This window comes from Pinus tabuliformis, chromosome J, assembly GCF_031772625.1.
Source record: "Pinus tabuliformis cultivar Carrire ecotype Pingquan chromosome J, CPIR1, whole genome shotgun sequence".
Taxonomy (NCBI): domain Eukaryota; kingdom Viridiplantae; phylum Streptophyta; class Pinopsida; order Pinales; family Pinaceae; genus Pinus; species Pinus tabuliformis.
The window spans coordinates 215363289-215386394 of record NC_142295.1 but is presented as its reverse complement, the minus strand read 5'-3'; the positions used below and the strand labels follow the sequence as shown (position 1 = coordinate 215386394).

At 39.4% G+C, this 23106-nt stretch overlaps 1 protein-coding gene across 1 annotated transcript in view; it reads left to right on the top strand.

Moving 5' to 3' along the window:
- The window catches only part of RECA1 (recA DNA recombination family protein), a 307658-nt gene that overhangs the window by 191636 nt on the left and 92916 nt on the right, over positions 1-23106 (top strand). The gene's annotated exons all lie outside the window — the stretch shown is intronic.

Genomic DNA, 23106 nt, shown 5'->3' with positions numbered 1-23106 from the left:
GCCCTTCCTCTCTATCGACTCACTTAGAGAGAGACTTTCCTAAAAAATTCAGCCCTACTGGCCTGGATTGCGCAATCTCTCTGGGGATTCGAACTGCTGCCTCTTGCAGCTATTCGACCTCCTTCTTTGCTCAGCGCTGGGTTCTCTGGCACTGTTCTTCTTGTCTCACCTGCACTGCTTCGATACCATGTGAAAATTCCTAAACCCGGAATCCCTACTGCAACAACTGATTAAGCTTCTCCTATTTGTTAATTATTGAACAAATTATTTATTGCTTCTTACAAAAGATATCAAAACTAATAGACTGTAGCCTTCACTTAATTAAATTATATACGGAAACAAGAAATTGAGCAAGAAAGGAAATATAACACAATAACATTGTTATTTTTGGACAAATGTCCCCGGAAAAACCGAATGTGGGAAAACCGGTGCAACAGATTTTAGGGTTTTATTATTAAGCATAAGTTATTTCTGAATAGAACCTCTGGATGCCTTTCTGGCTATCCAGTACAGAGAATATCACTCGGTAGAAGAAATTAGTGAGATTACCTCACTCTACACTGCAAATCCCGGCTGATACGATAGCTGAACCAACGAGTCCCCGACTACTTCTGCGTTGCCCCTGCGTGGGCCTACATTAACATCTTAAGGCACTGCGCCACCTCTACTGGGAATCGATTTGCTCTTTGGAGCTGATTCCAACCCTCTCGGCTTAGAACATCCAATTCTCTAGCAAATTCGGACTTCTCCGTGAGAGGATTTTGTATTGCTCTGCATGGGCCCTTCCTAGCTTTGCGTCACCCTCTCGACCAACTGTGGTGCCTCCTCTGTGTGTCTCTCTGCCTCTCTGCTGAGTATACTTGGCTTCTGAGAAAATCCTCCAGCCAAAACTCTCTTTGCCCCTCTCTGCGTGATCACTACGAAATCACTATGCTACCTCTAGCTTCAACAATTCGATCTGAGTGATCAACTCTCTATGTGGTTTCCAAATGACCCTCAAGCCTCCTTAAATAATCTTCTCATTGATATTCAACGACCCAGGTTAGAAGGTAATCAATGACTAAGATCATTTTTGCTTGATCTTCGTCTCCTTCTAGAAGTTACACCCACAATTAGATTAATACCCATTAATTATTTTAATTTCCTAAGTTTAGACTTAGGGTCCAATTAAAAATAATTAATTATTTTAATAAAACTTCGTTTAGGTGGAATTTCCCAAAACGCTTTCTGGGTTCTTTGAAATACATGTGCCCAAGCCTCCCTGCAAAATTTGAGACTTAGAGAACATCCGATGCTACGAGAAATCAACAAGGCCTTGTTCTTCCATTACTTCTTTCTGCTGCCAAGAACCTTGGAAACCTTCATTCTGTACTGCAAACCTCTCTAGGAGGCCATGGAAGAACAACTAAGCAAGGACTACAACCAAGGAAAATATATAGAGACAAGTGACTAATAGTGAAATAACAATAGAAACAATAAAAAGTACTCATCTCTTGAGAATGTGTCATCTCCCTCTTGATCTCAGCCTTATTGTATTCTATCAACCATGTCCATATCTAAGTTGCATGAAACACTGAAATGTTTCGGAGTTTCTAAAATGCGTACGTTTAGAAACGTTACCTCCCAAACATGGAAACATTGCCTGAAATGTTAGCCGAAACATCATATATGTATATATTAAAAATATATATATAAATAAATAAGTGAATAACACATTATCTTGCAAGAAAAAAGGGAATAAGACCCATAGATGACATTTTAGAAGGAAAAACAAGTCTATATTAACTCTCATATATGATTACATGATGGTTGAGTTTCAGTCAAGTTTCAACCAAGTTTCGGAGTTTCGGGTATGGGTACGGCCCGAAACGCCGGGTTCCTAGAAGTTTCATGCAACATAGGTCCATATCATTGAGGATTCATTCTTTTCTTGCAAGAGCTAGGGTTTCTTCTTTTAGCGGAAATGATTGATCCTAGGGTTTTTCCTACAAACCCTAGGTTTTATTCTCCAAGTCCTTATTGGCTTGCTAGGGTTTACTAAATATAGATGTTCCAATATTTGAAAACCCTAAAATCTGGCCAAGACCTCCAATCTTCCAAACCCTAGATTTGCAATGCCATCAAGTTTAACCTTTAAGCAAGATACCATATTGAGTATCAAGTTGTGTACTCCAGTGTTTTAGGTTTTGAAGAGGGGCTTCGACCTCTTGATATGACTGTCTAACTTCGCAAATAGTGTGACCTCATCACCTTTCCTTAAATCAAGCACAGATTCAATGCAAGACATTTCTTGCATGATATTTCCTTAACTTCGTAATGCAACATATACATGGACTTGAATCTTCAATGCATCACTGAATTCATTCTTGGACTGTGGCCAAACTTCAAGACTTATTGTAATGCATATGAATGACTCGATTCAAGAAATCACAAAGACTTCTTAGGGCAATTTGATCTTACACATCCTTTTGCCTTATATTTAAAATTGTCATTTCTTGAGATAAACTTGAAACATACCTTGTATTGAATCTTTGTGATTACATTGGCGTCATTAGTCCATTAGTCCTTGATTTGCTCATACATCAACCTTCAAATCAACGTGGATCTTTGGCCAGGTCGACTCCTAAATCAGGCCAACTTTCTGTAATGTATTTCATTGTTTCTTTATGTATAGAACATAAATCCTTGTTAATTTGTGAGCCCTCCATATTTCAATCCACAAGGATCTCTAGAATGTCCTCTAAGTCTACCTTTGATGTTGCTCTCTGCCGCATTAGATCTCAGAGATATATCACAGAATGGAGGTCTCCAAGAGGTCTTGCAACTTATGTCTTAAGATTTTCATTCAAATAGAGATATGCCATAGAGATGAGATATCCACAAGGGCCGAAACATCTGCTTTCAGCTTTAGATGATGCCACAAAGAGCGTGTCTCAGATTTGTGCTGTAACATAGAGATATATTGTCTCAGATTTGCGTTGTACCACAAAGATATATTTGCTTCCAATCCGCGTCTTTGATCTCCTTATCCTTCTCGTCCAAAACAGAGACATATCCGCACCTTTTCCACAGAAGATACATGCACTTCAGTTCCATATTTTTTCTGCTTGAGAACCATATACAATATACCAAAACAAGGCATAGTGGTTGAGAAGTCTTTCGGTCTAAGGCTTTGAGGTTCGATTTGAAGTTTTAACCTATTACAACGTATATATTCAATGCTTCACTGAATTCACTCCTTAAAAATAAACTTTGGATAGTGATTGAACTTCATAAAGGATTTTCCTTATCTAATCATGTGAGACATCAATTCTCCATTGAGATATAAGATTGTGAGATTTCGAATCACTGAAATACCGTGGCTTGGCAGAGGGTTGTGAGATCTTTCAGCCTCTTAGAACAAAGGATTTCAGCTTGGTAGTCTCAATCCTTCATATTTTATTCTCTGAGATCTTTCATTAATCATATGAGGTCTCCTAAGATTAGATCTCCAACTAAGGCTTCCAAGAATTCACCATAGCTCTAATACCATGTCGAAAAATCAAGTACAAAATGTACTATAGTTATCTTTTAATTTTTAAAGTGTGGTTCACGAACACCCTGGTCAGTGAGTGGTCGCTACGTCCACAGAAAAATCTAGGCTAATCGCCCCTCGGCCTACTGGCAAGACCTAACCCCAAGGGCTTCGGGCAGATTCGACTCTGTGACCTCCTGATGGCGAGGCATGGTTTTTGACCAACTGAGCTAACCATTGGGGCTTCAAAGTGTACTATAGTTATTTCTGAACCATTGATAATTATTTGTGAATTTATTAGATCTTTACAATTTTATTCTTCTTCAGCAAATAATTACACTTCAAAAGTTCAACCAATAGCAATAAAGAAAAGAAGAAGAGATCAAAGTACACAAATAACAAGAGACACCAATGTTTAGGTTAGTGACCATGGAAAAACCCTACAAGGGGGAAAACCCAACCAAGCTATTCCTTAGAGAGATCCTTCAACAATACATCAAGACATAAACAATATTGACCACAAGATAGCATCCACAAGTGCTAAGTCTCCAATGTAAATGTCTTCAATTCAGTGTCAACAAGCTGTCCAATAAAGTGTCCAATGAGTTCACCACCGAGAGGCTGATACTCTCATCATATCACAAAAGACAAGGCTTGGATGATAGACCTCGTGAAGCTCGAACATTGAATAGTATCATAGTTAGATTAGAACTTGGATCTAGGCTCCGATCTCGAACTTCAGATCACTATAATAATAAGTAGATCTCAAATACCAGAATTCAGATCACAATGATAATAAGCAGATCTCAAATACTAGACTTCAGATCATAAGGATAATAAGCAGATCTTAAACACCATACTTTAGATCACAATGATAATACGCAGATCTCGAATACCAGACTTCACATCACAATGATAATAAGCAAATCTCGAATACTAGACTTCAGATCCTAATGATAATAAGCAGATCTTGAATACCAGACTTTACAAAGGAAAACATACGAGTGATATATGTGTGATCGAAAGTTGCCTTTTAAAGAAGAGAAAATTAACCTCTTTATGTACCCATCGTGAGATCCGAATGGGTGCCTTTCTAGGCAAATCAACTTGACCCTCTAGAAGGGATGATATGATCTGAATGAGTTAGTTTCTAGGCAAGCCAATTGGCCATCATGTGATCCGACTTAGCACTTGTGGAGCCACTTGAAAATATAAATAAAATAATAAATTTATTGTTTCCAAAAATACATTTTGACCAAATCAAAAGCGTGAAGAACATGCTAGAAACAACAATAATTTTGTTCTTCTCAATTACAATGATAATTATGAACACTGACCATCGCTACACATTCTTCAGCATGACCTAGTCAAACCAAGTCAAGCGTTCTCCAACTCTTCTACTTCGCATTCCGCTAGTCAAATTGTCTAACCAATTAAGGTTTGGGTGGAAGATAGGATTACCAGGTTTCTTTAGGGTGATATGACTTATAGATTAAAGGAAATGTCTATAAACATGCACGACCTTGAGAGTGCCTAAGGAGTGGGACCTTAGAAAAATGTTTTTATGATTTACAAAAATGTATAAAGTGATGGAGAATGAAAGATCAATGCCTTAGCTTATCAATGAATTTCCGGGCATGTGGATTCAGACAAGGAGTAAATCTATGGAAGATAAATGATGGAAGTGATTTCAAGGAGAGAGAGAAGACTACACTTAGGTTCCTTAATTCCTTAAATCCTAGCATCCTTCTATCTTCTTTGGAGATTGAAAGGGAGGAAGCTACACTTAGATTCCTCAAGAGAAACTTGATGAAAATCTTGTTCTAGGAGATGTTAGAGCCATACAACATTCAACAACAATTTGGTGAAAATTCCTTTAAAACCCTATTTGTTCAACCTCCACAAGAGGGAGGAATATATTTACAATAAATTAGCACATATCATCTGTTGATATTGGGTAGCATCGGATGTGCTCTAGCACCGAAATTTTGTGGAGGGGCTAGAACACATGAGATCTCCAAGACCCAGAAATTGTTTGGAAAAATTCCACTCAGATGAGGAGTTATTAAAATAATTAATATTTTCTAAGTCTAAACTTAGGAAAATAAAAATATTAATGGGTATTAATAAGAATATGGGTGAGAAACTTTTAAGTGACGAGGATCAAGTCTGTTTTAATCTTAGCCGTTGATTAGGGACTTAATGTCGACTGTTGATTCATCAACAAGAAAAGTATAAGAGGAGGCTTGAGGGTCAGTTGGAGACACACTTGAGAGATCAGTGAGTTCGATTTTTCTGGGGTGAGGTTTGTTGAGAAAATTGAACAAGTGATCTATTGCAGTAGAGGGGTGGGGATAGTGGAGGTTGGAGGATCTTCTCCAGGACCTCGAATACACAGCAGAGAGTGGCAAAGAGATTCCAGAGGAGGAAACACAGACCTTGGGACGCTGATGTTGGGCCAGGAGGGCCCATGCATTGCTTGACGCAGTGCCAACGCAGGGGTAGAACCACCCTCCAACAAAAGTCCAAATTTAGCCGGGGAGCAGCAGGATCAGCCGAGAAGGCTGACGTCAGAGCTCTAAGAGGCAGAGGAGGCAATGCAGTGTCCCAGTGTGCTCCACGCAGGCCCACGCAGCCACTGCGAAGGGGCAGCGCAATTGTAGCCGGGGACAGTCAGTCCAGTTGCTGGAATGGAGAGATTTTGCTGGGTGAAGTGGGGTAATCTCACTTAGGTTTCTGCCAATATATTTTTATCTTTGTAATTGGATAGCCGAGAGGGCATCCAGAGTTGTACTCAAAACTACTACTTATTAATAGAAAACCCTTAGAGCTGCTGCACCGGTTTTCCTGCATTGGGTTTTTCCGGGGACATTTGTCCAAAAATAATGGTGTCCCTTGTGTATTTGTCTTGTTCTATTTTCAGTTCACGATTTGTATGTATGTGTAGTCTGCAATAGTGTTTTCATCGCTGTTTAAATAATTAAATAACTTGTTGAATGTAAAAACAAGTAGGAGATGATAAACCAGTGATTGTAGTAGGATTTCTGATGTTTAGATTCAGAAATTTTCACATCATCAAAGAATCAACAATAATCATACATGAGAGAGAGCCATCCAATTAACATATCCTCCCCAAGACATTTTCATTCAACTTGAAATATCCATAGCCAATTTCCAAGAGAAAAATTGTAGAGAATTCGGATTAGCCATGGGATTTCTCCCCAAAATTCCATGAGAAAAATGAGGTGAGTGCTCTGTCTATTTATGGGAGAGAAACTCAACTCATTATTACAATAAAATAATATTTTCTAAGCTAAATTCCCCTAAATTAGCCTAATAAGGGGAAAAAGCCCTTTTCACTGTTAAATTAATCTAAATTATGTATTTTAAAGGGCATCCATGCCACATGTACAAATTCCAAGGGGAAAACGCCCTTAATAATGACATATCTCCTAAAGATGAGAAAAATAAAGGGGCTTTGGTGTAACATCAAGCCCCCAAAGGCCCTTCAATCACATGCACTTATTTAATCAAGTCTCCCTTTGTCTTTCCAAGTGGGCACATAAGCCCTCAAATCATAACAATTAACCCTTCAAAGGGGTTGCTACTCAACACAAGTGGCCCTTCAAAACTACTTAGGGACTTGTCTTCTATATCAACAATAAGCAACAACCCAATTCTTCCTCCACATGTGGATGAAGGGGCTCCAAATGGCATCCCATCCTCTAGATTGTATTTTAGAATTCCATCCAAGGAGGTGACCTTGCTTGTTCTCCACAATATGCAGACCTAGACCTTTAGGAGCTTTGCAAGTGGACCAGTGGGCTTCCAACGTGAATTCTCAACCCTTAAAGGCTCTCAAAAAGGCTCTACGAATGCAACACTCCAAACCTTTCAACCTCCCTTCAAAGGGAAAATGTGGGGCTTTAAGTAGACCATGTCCAACCTCCAAACCTCCATTGATATACCGTATTCCATCAAATGTGGGTAGTCAATTATAGTGTAGCATCAAATTAGTAGCAAGATGATATGTTCCTTCAAAATGCCAAATGTTGGCCTTGTTCTCATCTGAGGTCTGCTCAACATTCTTTTTTATATTAAAAAAAGAAAAACCATAATTAAAACTCATTTAGGTTGGCTCTAATCTATTTTAGGTTAGCCCTGCTATCACTTGATGATGCATAAGGTGTATATATATGCAACCCTTCTAACACAGGTCTAAGTTTCCTTTCTTTGTTTTATTTTTGAGAGGTTGATTTTAGACTAGTGGCTGGCCTTTGTCTCCTTTAAGGTCTAAAATTTTGTTTCTGTGTGACTTTGCTATGGGATTATGATTCACACTCTGGTATAAGTCTGGCAGGGATAAGGCTCCTCTATTGGAAATATTGAGAGGGGGGTGAATCAATATTTCACTTCAATTAGTTAATTTTAAATTCACATAGCATTAAATATCATTAACATCAGATCAAAACATAAATCAACATCACATCATATGAATAGTACACAAGAATTTTAGGGGGAAGCCATTCCGGGATAAAAACCACCAGACACTTTTAATATATATCTTGTAAATTACAATAACATGAAGCACCAACTTCCAAGATTTACAACAATATCTGTAGGAGGTACCAACCCCCTGGTTTACAAGCTCCAACTCCCTGATCTACCAGTAACTATTGGAAGGAGGCTCCAACCTCCTAGTTTTATTAGCTCCAATGGAAAGGATGCTCCAACTTCTACACAAGCACCAACCTATCCTAGCACACGGCCTTGCCACCCTAAAGTGTTCTCAGGCTCCAACCTGAAGGAGACTCCACTCTCTGCCTTGCACCACCCTGCCACCGTACTCAGTAAGCCACCACTTCCCTGACGGATCCAACCTTCAATTCACCACAGTGGACCATGTTTCGTATATTTTCGGACTGAAATCACCATATCCTTCTTTGCACAACAAAAACTCTTTGTGCACAATCAACCAATCTCTGTTCACATGATTAGCACATCAAAATCTCTGTACCATACAACAAGGCACTCACACTTTGCTCATGACAAACAAATCTGCCCTTACACATAATCAGTTTAATCAACATGTCTAGTCAAACTCTAACAACATTCAATCAATACTTTGACCCATAACAAGAGCACACTTCAACTCTGTGAATCCCCAATGGCATCTCAATCAACTTTATTAGCATCAAACTCTAACTCAACAATAACAAAACAACAATATGTAGGAATTTACAGGGTAAGTTCCACAGAAAGAATACCAAAAAGACACCGCTCACAACCAGATCTCAAATCAATACACCAGTATTTTTGACGTGGTTAAAACCCTCAGATTGCAAGGAGGGAAACAGTCCACGGCCTGTCCCAACGTGGGTACTACAGGCAATTTATTAATCAAAGAATGAAAATTTACATAAGCTTCTCTCATGCACGGATTACCCGAACAATGACCCTCCATGCGCTTTAAATAGAACTCATGGACCAATCGGGTGTCAAGCCACAGATCAAGTGTCGGTAATACCGAGGTGAGAGTGAACCGTCGGATCACTACATATCGTGACCGTCGGATTGTAAGTTACAAAATGTACAACGGTAAAGAAACACACTTTACCTAACTCTAACCTAACTCTATACTAGACCAAGTTGAACTTAACTATATCCTATGTGTTGGAATATCCTAACATCCCCCCTTAAGAACAACTTGGGATAGGATTGAAGGATTTACAAATATGACACAATAGGAGAAGGAAGGAGGCACTAGAGCCTATCCCCCCTTAGTGACAACTTCCTGAACTCCAAGCATATATCGAAGTTTAGTGAACTTCGCCTCTGTGAGAGCCTTTGTGAAGATGTCTGCAACCTGATCATCTGTTGGACAATATTGCACTTCAAGAACATGGTCATGAATGAGCTTTCTGATGAAGTGCATGTGTAGTTCAATGTGTTTGCTGCGCTGATGCTGGACTGGATCTTTGCATAGCTGAATGGCACTTTGATTATCACACCAAAGTGTGGTTGAATGCTGCTGATCAAAGCCAAACTCTGATAGGATCTGACGAAGCCACAAGGCTTCCTTACTAGCTTCCACGGCACCACGATACTCTGCTTCTGCTGACGAAAGAGAAATGGCAGCCTGTTTCTTACAAGCCCATGTAATAGGTCCTGAACCAAGAGTGAAGACATAACCGGCAGTAGACTTCCGATCATCAGGGTCACCAGCCCAATCAGAATCAGTGAAACCAACTAACAGAGGAGCTGCTTTGGCACTGTAATGAATCCCAAACTGTACTGTACCTCGAACATAACGAAGTATTCTTTTAGCTGCTTTCCAATGACTTTCACGGGGGTTTTGCATAAAACGCGCAACAAGGCCAACAGCAAAGGAAAGATCAGGACGAGTATGGGTTAAATACAGGAGTTTTCCGACAAGTTGACGGTATAAGGTAGCATCAACTTCAGGAGAGGTACAAGAGACTGAAAGTTTGACTCCAGACTGAAAGGGAGAAGGGGCTGGCTTACAGTCTTCCATGTGAAAATGACGAAGAATATCACAAGCATACTTGGACTGGGAAAGGAAAATACCCTCTTGGGATTGCAAGACTTGAAGACCGAGAAAATAGTGTAAATGTCCTAAGTCTGTCATTTCAAATTTCTTTTTAAGGCTGGACTTCACATGGTTTATAAGGTTGGGATCACTACCAGTAAGAATAAGATCATCAACATAAAGAACAAGGATGATAAGAGAGTTGCCCACTTTCTTGGTGTAGACAGTATTGTCAGAATGACACCTAGAAAAGCCAGATTCTAAAAGAAAGCTATCCATTTTGGCATACCAAGCCCGAGGAGCTTGCTTGAGGCCATAAAGGGATTTCTTAAGTCGACAAACAAGGCTGGAGTCTGTTTGTATGAAGCCAATGGGTTGTTCCATATAGATTTCTTCCTGCAAGTCCCCATGCAAGAAGGCAGATTTAACATCCATCTGATGGACTTCCCATTTTAAAGAGGCAGCAAGGGAAAGAACAAGGCGGATAGAGTTCATTTTGGCAACAGGAGAAAAGGTTTCAGTGTAGTCAATGCCTTCAACCTGTGAAAAGCCCTTAGCAACGAGACGAGCTTTATGTTTATCAACTTTCCCATCTGGTCCATACTTGGTTCTGTAAACCCATTTACATCTAACAAGTTTGCGTCCCTTTGGTAGAGGAACAAGATCCCATGTATCATTTGTCATCAATGAATGATATTCTTCATTCATAGCTGCTTCCCAATGTGGATGGCCTGAAGCTTCTGCAAAAGTGTCAGGATCATGATTTACTGGAGCTTGAGCCAGTAAAGAAGAGGCTCTTTCAAACTGAGAACGTGTACGTCGCTGATCTGTAGGATCACCGGCAAGATCACCTGCTGCATCCCGAGTAGCACGGACCCATCTTGGAAGTTGAGGATCCTGAGAAGGTGGGGGAGGATTATCATCCTCGCTTTCATCATCTGAAGAAGAAATGTTTTCAAAGATAGAAGAGATAGGAAGAGGTGGCACATCCGCCGGACTAGGCTCGCAGGCCGATTTATTTTCATCAAATTTTACATCTCTTCTAATGATAACATTTTTGGACTTAAATGGAATAAGTCTATAACCTTTTACATCTTCAGAATATCCAACAAAAGTACATTTCTCACTCTTAGGTTCTAAAGCTTTATGCTTTTCATCTGGAATATGGGCCCATGCTTCACTTCCAAACACACGAAAGTGACTTACATCTGGTTTAATGGAACTCCAAGCTTCTTCTGGAGTGATATTCTCTAGAACCTTAGTAGGAGTGCGATTGATTATATAATTTGCACAATTAATTGCTTCGGCCCAAAAACTAAGACTGAGTCCTTTAGATTGCAGCATACAATTAGCCATTTCCTTTAAGGTGCGATTTTTCCTTTCAGCTACACCATTTTGTTGTGGAGTGTATGGAACAGTATGTTGCATTTGAATTCCATTTTCGGTGCAAAAGTTGATGAATGTGTTTTTAACATATTCTCCACCATTATCAGTTCTTAGCTTAAGAATTTGATGTCCAGATTGTTTTTCAACAAATGCTTTGAAGGCCAAAAAAGTGGTAAATACTTCGCTCTTGAGTTTTAAGAAGTATACCCAAGTGCGTCTGGAGAAATCATCAATGAAAGTTAAGAAGTACTTGCAGCCAGAGAATGAAGCAACAGGAAGAGGACCACATAAATCACTGTGCACAAGCTGTAAAGGGGCTGAGGCGTGCCAAGAGGCACGTTTGTCAAAACTGTCCCGATGATGTTTTCCGAGTACACATCCGGAACAAACACCATCTCTGCAAGATACCATAGGAAGACCTGTCACCATATTTTCTTTACATAGATGCTGAAGGGAGCGATAGTTTAAGTGACCAAATCGCTCATGCCAAAGTTTGCTCACTTCATCATTATGAGCAACAAATACTGAGGGAAGATTGGATGACCCAAAGTTGTGAAACTTATACAACCTTTTGGAATCATCAGCAAGACCAGTAGCTAGAATCTGTTTAGGATCTTTTAGATCCTTGATTACAACATCATGAGGTGAAAATTCAACAATTTTACCTTCACCTGAATGAGTTATCTGATAGACAGATAGAAGGTTGCAGGATAAGGTTGGAACACATAATACATCATTAAACTGACCATTGTCTAGATGAACAGTTCCAGTCCCTACAACATTAAGAGATCTATCATCACCAATATATATATTTTTGGTGTTACAATCATTTAAAGAAGAAAACATGGCTTGGTTTTTGGCCATGTGACAAGAGGCTCCAGAATCAATGAGCCACTCATGAGAATGAGAAGAAGAAGAAGATACATTTAATGCATAACCAGACTGAGATGATTGACAATGACATGCAGAAAGTGCCATTCCGGAAGTTGAAGTTGAAGTAGGCTCCACATGGATGTTATGTTTCTTCATTGCGGCTTCCAAGGCTTCCATCTTCTTAAAGCATTTAGATTCTAAGTGGCCATCTCGATTACAAAAGTTACAATGTCTATCAGTCTTCTTCCATTTGTTTTTATTGGTCTTATCATTTTGCTGAAATGATCTTTCATTTTGAGGCTGAAATGGTTTAGGACCATTCTTTTGAGGATATGACTTCTTAGGATTCTTTGAATTTGGTTGCTGCTGGGCGGCTAACGCTTTCGTGGAAGAGTTTCCAAGATTAAGAAGACCAAGGTGTAAGAGTTTTTCTTGTTCTCTTATTAAGGAATCACAAAAGGAGTCAAAGGAAGGGGCTTGTAGTCTTGTCCTTGACAAATGAAAGCTTCTCTTGTAGAATGGAAAGTGGAAACAAATACAGAGTAGGCTGGTCCCAACTTAGTAAGGATGGAATAAATAAGGTTACCATCGTCTTTCTTAACTTTAACACCTTCCAGAAGATATCTAAGGTTCTTGAATTTGGACAAGAAATCTTCAATGCAAGAAAAATTATTAGGATCCAAAGTAAGCAGCTCATTTTCAAGTTGATGGGCTCTAATTTCATTTTTAATCCCAAAAACTTTAGCAAGTTTTTCTAATGCTTCATGAGGAGTCTCAAGTTCTGCAATGTGGAATCTAAGATCAGGAGAAATAGACATCCCTATCAAACCACGTGCTTGATCTTGTCTATTTTCCCATTTTGCCGCCTTGTCTTCATCTTTTGGTTTCTTCTCTTGGTCTGTGGCTATTCTGAAGAGACCTTTACTTCTAAGTAAATCTTCGATGTAGGCTACCCATTGGAAGTAGTTAGTGCTGTCAAGAATGACTTGGCATGGGCTTTCCATTTTTAAAAAAAACTGAAGCTGAAGATGCTGAAAGTAGGTGTTCCAATGGATAGATCTCGAAAAAATAGGCGGTTTTAAAAAAAACGGCTCTGAAAAAGGCTTCCGGATGAAGAAGTTATGGCTTTTTGAAAAATAATTGTTGAAGTTGCCGGCAAAGTGCGCGAATGTGCGGGAATGAAAAAATCCGCCCCCACAAAATGGAGACTTGAACCCAAGACCTCTACTCTCTTAAAATAGCTTTGAACCAATTGATCTATACAAAAAATTTGAGAGAGAGAGAGAGAGAGAGAGGGGGGGGCCTCGGTTTGCGTGCTTGCCTTGAGAAAGCTCTTTTTCCCTACAAAACACAAAACACAAAACCCAACACGAATATGCAAAGAAAAACGAACCTTGCGGCTCGAAGTTAGCTTTAGCCAAAAAACTAGAAATTTTAAAAAAATTTCAAAGTTAGCTTTAGCCGAAAAACTAAATATTTTTCTCAATGTTTCTGATTTTCCGAGATCACACTAAGGTGCAGGGAAAAGAGCATACGCATGAGAAAAATCCTTCCTTTCTGTTTCTGATTTGCCCAGATCGCACAGAGTCGCAGGGCAAAGAGCATACGCAGAAATGAAAGGTATAGATCCGGTTAAAAAAAAGGCTAAATAAACTGAGACCGAAATAAGCAGAGAGAAAATAACAGTAAACTGCAAAAAAAACACTGTATACCTCCCGATCTGAAAAATGACGCAGCTAGGGCTACCGTAAACCTTTTCGCGTGAAACGAAAGGGGTTCCTCACTGGAACAGATGCTCCGAACGCAACAGAGCAGTCCTCTCGGCCCGAAAGCAGTCAGAAACAGCAGATCTAGGAAACGACAGCCGCATGCAGTTCTACCGGCTTCAGATTTGGATCACCAACGGACGCGGCCCTCAAATAGCTCTGATACCATGTAGGAATTTACAGGGTAAGTTCCACAGAAAGAATACCAAAAGGACACCGCTCACAACCAGATCTCAAATCAATACACCAGTATTTTTGACGTGGTTAAAACCCTCAGAGTGCAAGGAGGGAAACAGTCCACGGCCTGTCCCAACGTGGGTACTACAGGCAATTTATTAATCAAAGAATAAAAATTTACATAAGCTTCTCTCATGCACGGATTACCCGAACAATGACCCTCCATGCGCTTTAAATAGAACTCATGGACCAATCGGGTGTCAAGCCACGGATCAAGTGTCGGTAATACCGAGGTGAGAGTGAACCGTCGGATCACTACATATCGTGACCGTCGGATTGTAAGTTACAAAATGTACAACGGTAAAGAAACACACTTTACCTAACTCTAACCTAACTCTATACTAGACCAAGTTGAACTTAACTATATCCTATGTGTCGGAATATCCTAACAATATACAACTCACAAGAGCTCTCAGAAAACATCAATGTTAATTGGCATTCAACCTTTGCCATACATTACATTGTCCTGCAACCACCCTCTATCACTATATTGTCCAATAGTGAATTGCTTTCATGACACTAGTTACAATCAAGCTCTTTCTCTCTGGATACTTTGTCCTTAATAACACAATACCACCAATAGCGTATACAATACTCATGACAAAGGCTCATACAACCATATAAGATAGCTACAACAATATTTTATCAACAATGTACAAACTATAACACTATGCTAAGCTCCACAAACTTCATCTTCATACACAGGGCTGGCGATCCTTTTGCTTAGGTTAATTTCAAATAACATCATTTAGATGCTCCATATGCAGGTTGTTCCTCATTGGGATTACTTAGGAGTTTGCACATAACACTTCCGGTTGCCAATGATCATCACACTGTATCTAACTATCCTTATCATACTTAGATACTATGCATAGACCACTCACAGGTTCGTTCCTTTAAAACATTACATTCACAAATCAATTCTTCTGGATACTGAACACTGAAGTAAGTTACTCCTACAACTTACACTAATTAAGTTATTCTTTTGAATATTGAAGCAAATTACTTCTACAACCTACACTAATTAAATATTTGACCTCATGAAATAGAAAACAGAGCAAAGAACAAGATACATAGGACACAATAGTCCCCCGAAAAACCCAATGCAGGAAAACCGGTGCAACAGTTCCGAGGGTTTATTATTATGCAGAAGAAATATCTGAATACAAATCTAAGATGCTCATCTAACAATCCTTTACAGAGAAACATACTGGCGGAAAATCTGAGTGAGTTTTACCTCACTTCACCCGACAGAATTCCGGTTGATCCGGCACTAGACTGGCTAACCCTGACTATTTCTACGTTGGCTCTACGTCAACCCTACGTCACCTTCTCTGCCCTCTACGTCAGCTTGCCCGACTATTTTGGTAGTTCCCGACAATTTTGGCAGTTCCCGACAGTTTCGATTGTTCCGATAGTTCTAGATTCTACGTGACAAGAAACTTTTCTGTGTCAGCTCTCTCGGTTACTGTGCTGCCTCTGCGTGAGCTCTCCCAGCTGTTTCGACAGTTCTCGACAGTTCCGATAGTTCCCGACAATTTCGGTTGCTCCGACGGTTCTAGATTCAGTGTGACAGGCAACTTTTTCGCGTCAGCTCTCCCGGATACTACGCTGCCTCTCTGCAAGCTCTCTCTACCTCTCTGTTAGTATTCTTAAGAAAGTCCTCCCAGATTCTCACTACCCTTCTGGTGCAAGATCTCTCCAATCGATTTTCCTCCTGAGAACTTCTCACCTCAGAAAATCGATTTCCTCAATCTCTGTGTGTGTGTTTCCAAATGAATGCCAAGCCTCCATTTTATACTTTTCCTGTTGAGTCTTCAACGACCGAGATTAAGTCTCTAATCAACGACTAATATTAAAACATGACTTGATCCGCCTTCTAGATCATTCTCACCCATATTTGATTAATACCCATTAATATTTTAATTTTCCTAAGTTTAGACTTAGGAGCCCCATTAAAAATATTAATTATTATAATCAAATACCATCCGGGTGGAGTATCACCAAATGGTTTCTGGGTTCTTTAGAACTCATGTGCCTTAGCCTCTCCAACAATTTTCAAGGCTAGAGCACTTCTGATGCTACCAAAAACTAACACATGGATCCTGCGTTAGCGTTTAAGGCGCAGAGCCTCAATTGGGAATCGATTTTCCTTCTGGAGCAGTTTCTAGCCCTCCTAGATCAGAAATGTCAGGTCCCTCAGAAAATTCATACTTCTACTTAGAGACTACGCCGCTTCTGCGTGAGCCCTTCTGGCTTAGCATCAACCCCTCCTGGGTACTACCTTGCCTCCTTCTGGTGTCTCTTTGCCTCTCTGCTACATATCCTAGGCTCTAGAGAAGATACTCCAACCCAACTATCCCTGCCCCTCAATGCACAAGCTCACTATCGATATTCTCTTGGTAGTTGCTCTGCTTCAGAAAATCAAACTTCTGAACTCACTCTATGTGTATTTCCAAGTGACCCTCAAGCCTCTTTAAATAATCTCCTCATTGACATTCAACTACCCATATTAGAAGCTAATTGATGGCTAAGATCATTTCTGCTTGATCCTCGTCTTCTTCTAGAATTTACACCCACAATTTATATAAATACCCTTTAATTATTTTATTTTCCTAAGTTTAGACTTAGGGTCCAATTAAAAATAATTAATTATTTTAATAAAACTGCCTTCGGGTGGAATTTCCCAAAACGCTTTTTGGGTTCTTTGGAATACATGTGCCCAAGCCTCCCTGCAAAATTTGAGACTTAGAGAACATTCGATGCTACCAAAAATCAACATGGGGTATGATAGGCACAAGGTGGTTTAGCATGCACTAGATTGATCCGTGATATATGGTGTGTATATATTGATTGCATGCGGTGATCAGAGATGAGGCACAGATGGATTCCAACAGTTGTCAGGACTATGACTTAGCAGATTTGGGTATGGGTTCCATGGATTCAATTGGTTGATTGGTCACTCTATTTCGTGATGAACATAATCAGGGGAAAGAGTGATCTAGCTCACTTTTGGTTTGACACATGGGGGATCACTAAGGCCTTCATCATATGGCGAAGCAGGTTTTCCTTGTTGGTGGTCAGGATCGGGATTAGCTTTGGATGGGTAGGCGTTGATATCATGGAGATGCTTGGGTATGACATGTTTGGCCCTTACAGATATTTCACTATTAGGTTCCAGGAGAGGAGGACATCGTATGAGCACAATGGGCAGTCAGTTATAGTTAGAGTGGCGTAACGTCAACATGGTGGTATCCTCTTGAGATTAGCATGGGACCCCAGCATTACAGGGCTAGGCAGTTCAACTACTCTTAGGGATGCGTTGTTTTCTGCAGGAGGAGATCAGACAAATCTTCCATTGGGTCTCAGTATTACTGAGAGCATCTCGCTCCCTAGTGATCTGTTGATGGCACGAGGCACTTCACCAGTATGGTAGGATGGTTAGCAGGAGGAGATCATGGAGAGTTTAGGCAGGCGAGGATTCATCTCCCGAGCAGTTCGACTGTATCTTCAGGGGTCTACTCTTGAAGTGCCTGAGATTGGTCTCTCAGCAGAGTTGCTTCTAGAGGAGTTGCTCAGGGTTCCACATGATTAGGGTGCTCTACTTACTGGCAATATGCTTCTGGTAACTAAGTCCTCTGGGATTGTGTGTGGAGCAAGGGGTGCTTCACATTGAGCAGGATGGTTCGGAATTCCAATATCGGGGAATTCCTTTATGACAGGATAGTGCACGGATTCGAGGTGACTCAGTGGCATATTTGGGACCCTGGTATTGTTGGCAGTGACAGTTTGGGCCAACAGGGAAAAAGGGCGCTTGTTCAAACTTCAAGCATTGCTTGAGGACAGGCAATTTTGGCGGTGAGGACTGTAATATCCCGAATTTTGTTAGCATGGAAACCACAAGGAATTTTGCCCAATTTTGTTGTTAATTAAAAAGGGGTGAATATTATTTTATTAGGAAAAGAAGACGCAATATTATTTTATTAGGAAAAGGCAGAATAATATTATTTTATTAAAAATGGTGGTAAAAAGTCATTTAGTGGAAAGTGGCCCCCACTAATAAAATAATATTAGAAGGGTGAATCTAGAAGCTAGAGGGAGGCTCAATGAAGAATTATAAAAGGAGGGTGGACTCATTTGCAAAACATTCTATTTTTCTATCATCGCTGTTTGACATTGAAAGGGAACTCAAGTGAGTTTCAGACTCAAGAGTTTCAAGCAAAACTCTAAGCAAACTTCGGTGGACTTAGAGTGCCACCCTAGTTAGCTCTTGGGGAGGATCACTTCAGATTTCCCATTTGTATTTATAGCAGGGACATACAATCTTCTAAGAGGCCAAATTTGTCTTATGAGGGGTTGAATTATTTTCCAAGCAAAAAATATAGAGAACAAGCATTCCCATCTTCAGTTTGGACCAACAAATGTGGAGGTCGAATTGCATAGATTATCAAGGGGTTAGAGGGGGCTTAATCTCTTTCTTAATGCAGGGGACATGTGAGTTTATTGGTGCCAAACTCCAGATCTTCATAAGAGGCAGAGATCTCCTTTCTAAAGTGTACATGGAGCTGAAGAAGTTAAGCTATTAGGGAGCTAGAACAACCCTGTAAAGGCTGAATTCATGAAGATTTATTTCATCACCAACAAGGCCGAATTACTCACTTCAATGTGGGACTGATTTGCACAAGAAAAGGTGTGTAAATTTTGGAGGACGAATTATGTATCCTCTCGTCTTTTGGTCAGCTTGGGACTGAATTAAAAGAGGCCGATTTCCCTTATCTTCAAGGAGGTCCACGCATTACTAGATCCAAGTCTGAAATTTTTAGGTGGAATCAACAAGCTCATTCTTGGAATCCATATTGGTTTGAAGCAATATTGAAAATATTGGTATCAGCAAAATATCGGCGAGGGTACAAAAAACTTCTTATCGGCAATATCAGCGAAATATCGGCAAATATCAACAAACATAAAAAATGCATAGTATATTCATTTTTATCAGATTTTTAAATATATAAAGCAATAATGACATGAAATAAACACATTGGCGAATAAATATGAAGAAAGCACTGAAATATATGATGTAGTGGATGTAAATTAAAAATGATACATCAAAGGCGATACCAAATCCAATTGATCCTTGATAATTGTCCAATCAAGGACTCAAATGTGGAGAACCAATACAAAATAACATCACATATATAAATATATATCATCATCATGAGTTATATGTAGCAAAACAAATAAAACTAGCAGCTATCTATCTGAGATCAGTTCCCTCTCCCTAGCAGCTATCTTTCTGTCTTTTTCATCAATTGCTAAAAGAGATTTTTGAATAAGCTCCGCACTAGAAACCGTACAAAGCCCAACATCATGTCCAAGGAGTCTAGCTAGATGGTATTTCAATTGCGTAACCCCTCCTGTCATCTTGGTCCCACACAATTTGCATGATAGATATGCCCAGTTTGTCCCACCATCAGGCTCCTCATACTCCCAAAATGGGTAAAAGGCTTTTGGCTCTTCATACTCCCAAAATGGGTAAAAGGCTTTTGGCATATTTGTAGTGAACTAATTCAAACCTATGGCACCAAAGAAACAAAAAAATGGCATTAAACACCCATACACAAAAAATAATAAGTAATAACCACCTCATTTGAAAAAATATTTTTTTTACTACATTATTTACAATGTGAATGAAAAATGGCAATAAGAGGGTGCATAAGAAAGTTAAAAAAAAATGAACCTTGCTGTCCAAATATGGAGAAAACCCTTGCATTGACTTCATGGGCATGAAAATCATAGCAAATGGAGAAAAAAACAAAGAAGCAAAATGTTGGTAGGCAAAGAGGCAAACAAGCATAACCCTAAATCTATGAAAACAATCATTAACATAGAGTTTATTAAGAACATTCCTGTTAATGGAAGAAATGAAGTTTGTCTCACTGATCTTCAATCTTTCATACACAAAAAAGTTGGTGGTGATAATGGCTGTTTGATCCTCAATCCCTCCTTGAAAACCACCACAAAGCTCATCCCCTTCCTTCGCCAAGACTAAGAAACCAAAATGAGCAAATAAAACTACCAAAATCGCTTTTCTAGTCACGGCCCAGCCTGCCCGGCGATATTTGAGGTCGTAGCGTGATATTTTGCTGAATTATTGACGATATTTTGGAGAAATTGCAATATTTTCAGGCAAGAAAATATCACGATATTTTCTCGGTGATATTTCGGCTTGCTGAAAATATTGCGATATTTGCGAATATCACCAATATTTTGGCGATATTATCAACATTGGTTTGAAGAGGCTGAGTTTCCCTTGCAAATAAGTTGGAATTTCTGAAGATTGTTGTCTACATTAAGGCTGCTTACCCCAGCATTCTAAGGAAACCTAGTTGGTCTCTACAAACCCATTCGCTCAGCATATTTATCAGTGTTGATTCCAGAACGTGGGCACTAAAGAGCATATCGATTCCATGCTTATTTATGATCATTGAAGCTGGGTTTAATCAGTAGAAATGGGCCAAATTTATAACCTGGTGAGGACTGAAATTTTCCATCAAACAAATCTCAGATTGTTATCTCAGGAGGATTGCAATTTTCTCTTGGTAATTTCCTGGAGTTTGACATTAATATCAGCAGAAACCGTGTTCCTTATATCCAGAAGATCAAGCCTTTCAGCTGTGCATATATCTGAGGTTAAATTTGTATTGCTTGCAAGTGTTCAACATTCCTTTTGGCATATTATCCAGGGGAGGTCCAAGTGCTGTAGCATTTTCTATTGGGGATCAAATTTATTAGCTGAAGCGTAATTCCTCCAGCAATATAATGTCAATGAAATAATATAAATTGCCCTCTTATCAGTGGAGACTCGGAGAGAATTCCAGGTGCTACCCTCAAATGATGCTTGTAATTCCTTGGAAATCTTCTTGAGAATAAAGTTCAGATTTGCCCCAGATATTGCATAAGTGTTATTTATCTTGTTTGCTCATGAAATATTTGACGAAAGTCTGAGTTGATTTGCTGGAGGTGTTTTTCCAGAATTTGCATGAAAACTGTTTGTAGAAAGGTGTCAATGAAAAGTTTAAACTTTTTTGGAAAGATTTGCTTGAATTTGTTTGGGAATATTACATTGAAAGAAGGCTTTTATTGGAAGAACTCGCAAGTTTCCTGCTGATTTTTCTATGTTCTGCATGTGAATGTGTTTATGTTAGGGTTTCTAAATGTTCCATGACTAAGTGCATATTGTTTATTGGAAATCTTGGTGAAATTTAGCATGTTAAAATTTTTCTTCCTTGAAATCTAGCATGTGAAATTGTGGTGAATTGTCTCCAAGTAGGGCTGACTTCATCCTTTCCAAACTCCTTTGAAGCTTTGGAAACCCTAACCCGTAGCCAAGCCTATTTTGAGAGTTTCCCCAATTGCTTTATTGATGTTAATCATTAAGGGAACCCTTTCTTTGACTTCTACATGTCGAGGTACTCCTTTATTATTGAATATCAATAAGCCCTAGGTTGTAGTAGTCCTTAGCTAGTCTAGGGTTAGAACACTTTCTCCTGTATACAGAAGATTTGAGCCTATTCCTTATTTAAGGTATCTTTCCCTAGGCTATTTATATCACGTTGAGTCCTCTAATTAGAATATCCTTAGATGTGAGTATAGGGAAGCCTCCATTGTGGTGAAATTCCACTAAACAACAGAAAGAAGATCGCTAAGATGACAACGCCAATCCTTTCTCGTTGTTTCCATAGGGTCTGACTCCCGCATTGTGAGTCCACTCATATGGCCTTCTATATTTTGTGGCAACATGCCTATTATGGAGGAGGCACTTGATTGGTTAGAGGAGTAATGATAGGCATAGAATTCAGGGGAGGAGCATGCAGGGGGCTGGAGGAGCACTTTTACAACAGATTGGGTGACATGCCAGCCTTAGAACCACCTTCTACACAAATTGATACAACTACACCCACTAGTTGCTTTCAGACAAATGATGCATGACCTTCTAGTGGCAAATGAGCCATGACCTTCTCACATAAAAGGGGGGAGGGAATTGATGCCATTTTGTGTTGGCTGTCTACTTCGAATTCTTGAATGGACCAGGATTTAGGATTCATTATCATCTTTGATGTATCATTTTTAATTTGGCATCCACTATGTCATATATATTGGTGTTCTTTTCCATATTATTGTGCCAATTGTTCATTTGATGTTGTTGTTGGTTTACATCTTTAGAAAGGTGAAAAAGTGGATTTATTTTGTTTTTTAATGTTTGCTACGATTTGCTGATTTGCTGATTTTTTGTCGATGTTTCTGATAAGCTATATTCTGGATCATCAGTGATGTTTTGCCGATGCTGTTGTTTTCAACAATGTTTCAAATAACCATAGCACTTTATTTGAGAATGCTAGGTCTAAACCTTTATCTAATGCTTGCACAACTGCGATGTTGTTTAAGTTTGGGAGGAGTCCAGGCAAATTTTATTCAGAGATGCAATCTGGGGTCAGTGGCAATCCCGCTTGCTCTTGCTCTGCCTGGGTTTCCTTTCGCTGGAACGGATTCATAATGGTTTTCTATATTCCTTATGCATACATTCTGTATCTTTCTCATTGTCATTTGAAATTCAGAGACCAATATACATTCAGGAATTGGGGAAAAGATTATCTTTATAACTAGTATCTATTATATTCCTGAATCATGACTTTACTTTGAGGGAGCACAAGCAGTAAGAAGGGCTTAGTTGATTTTCAGTTAGAGTTGATCTCTTTTATTGTAAACTAATGCATTTATAA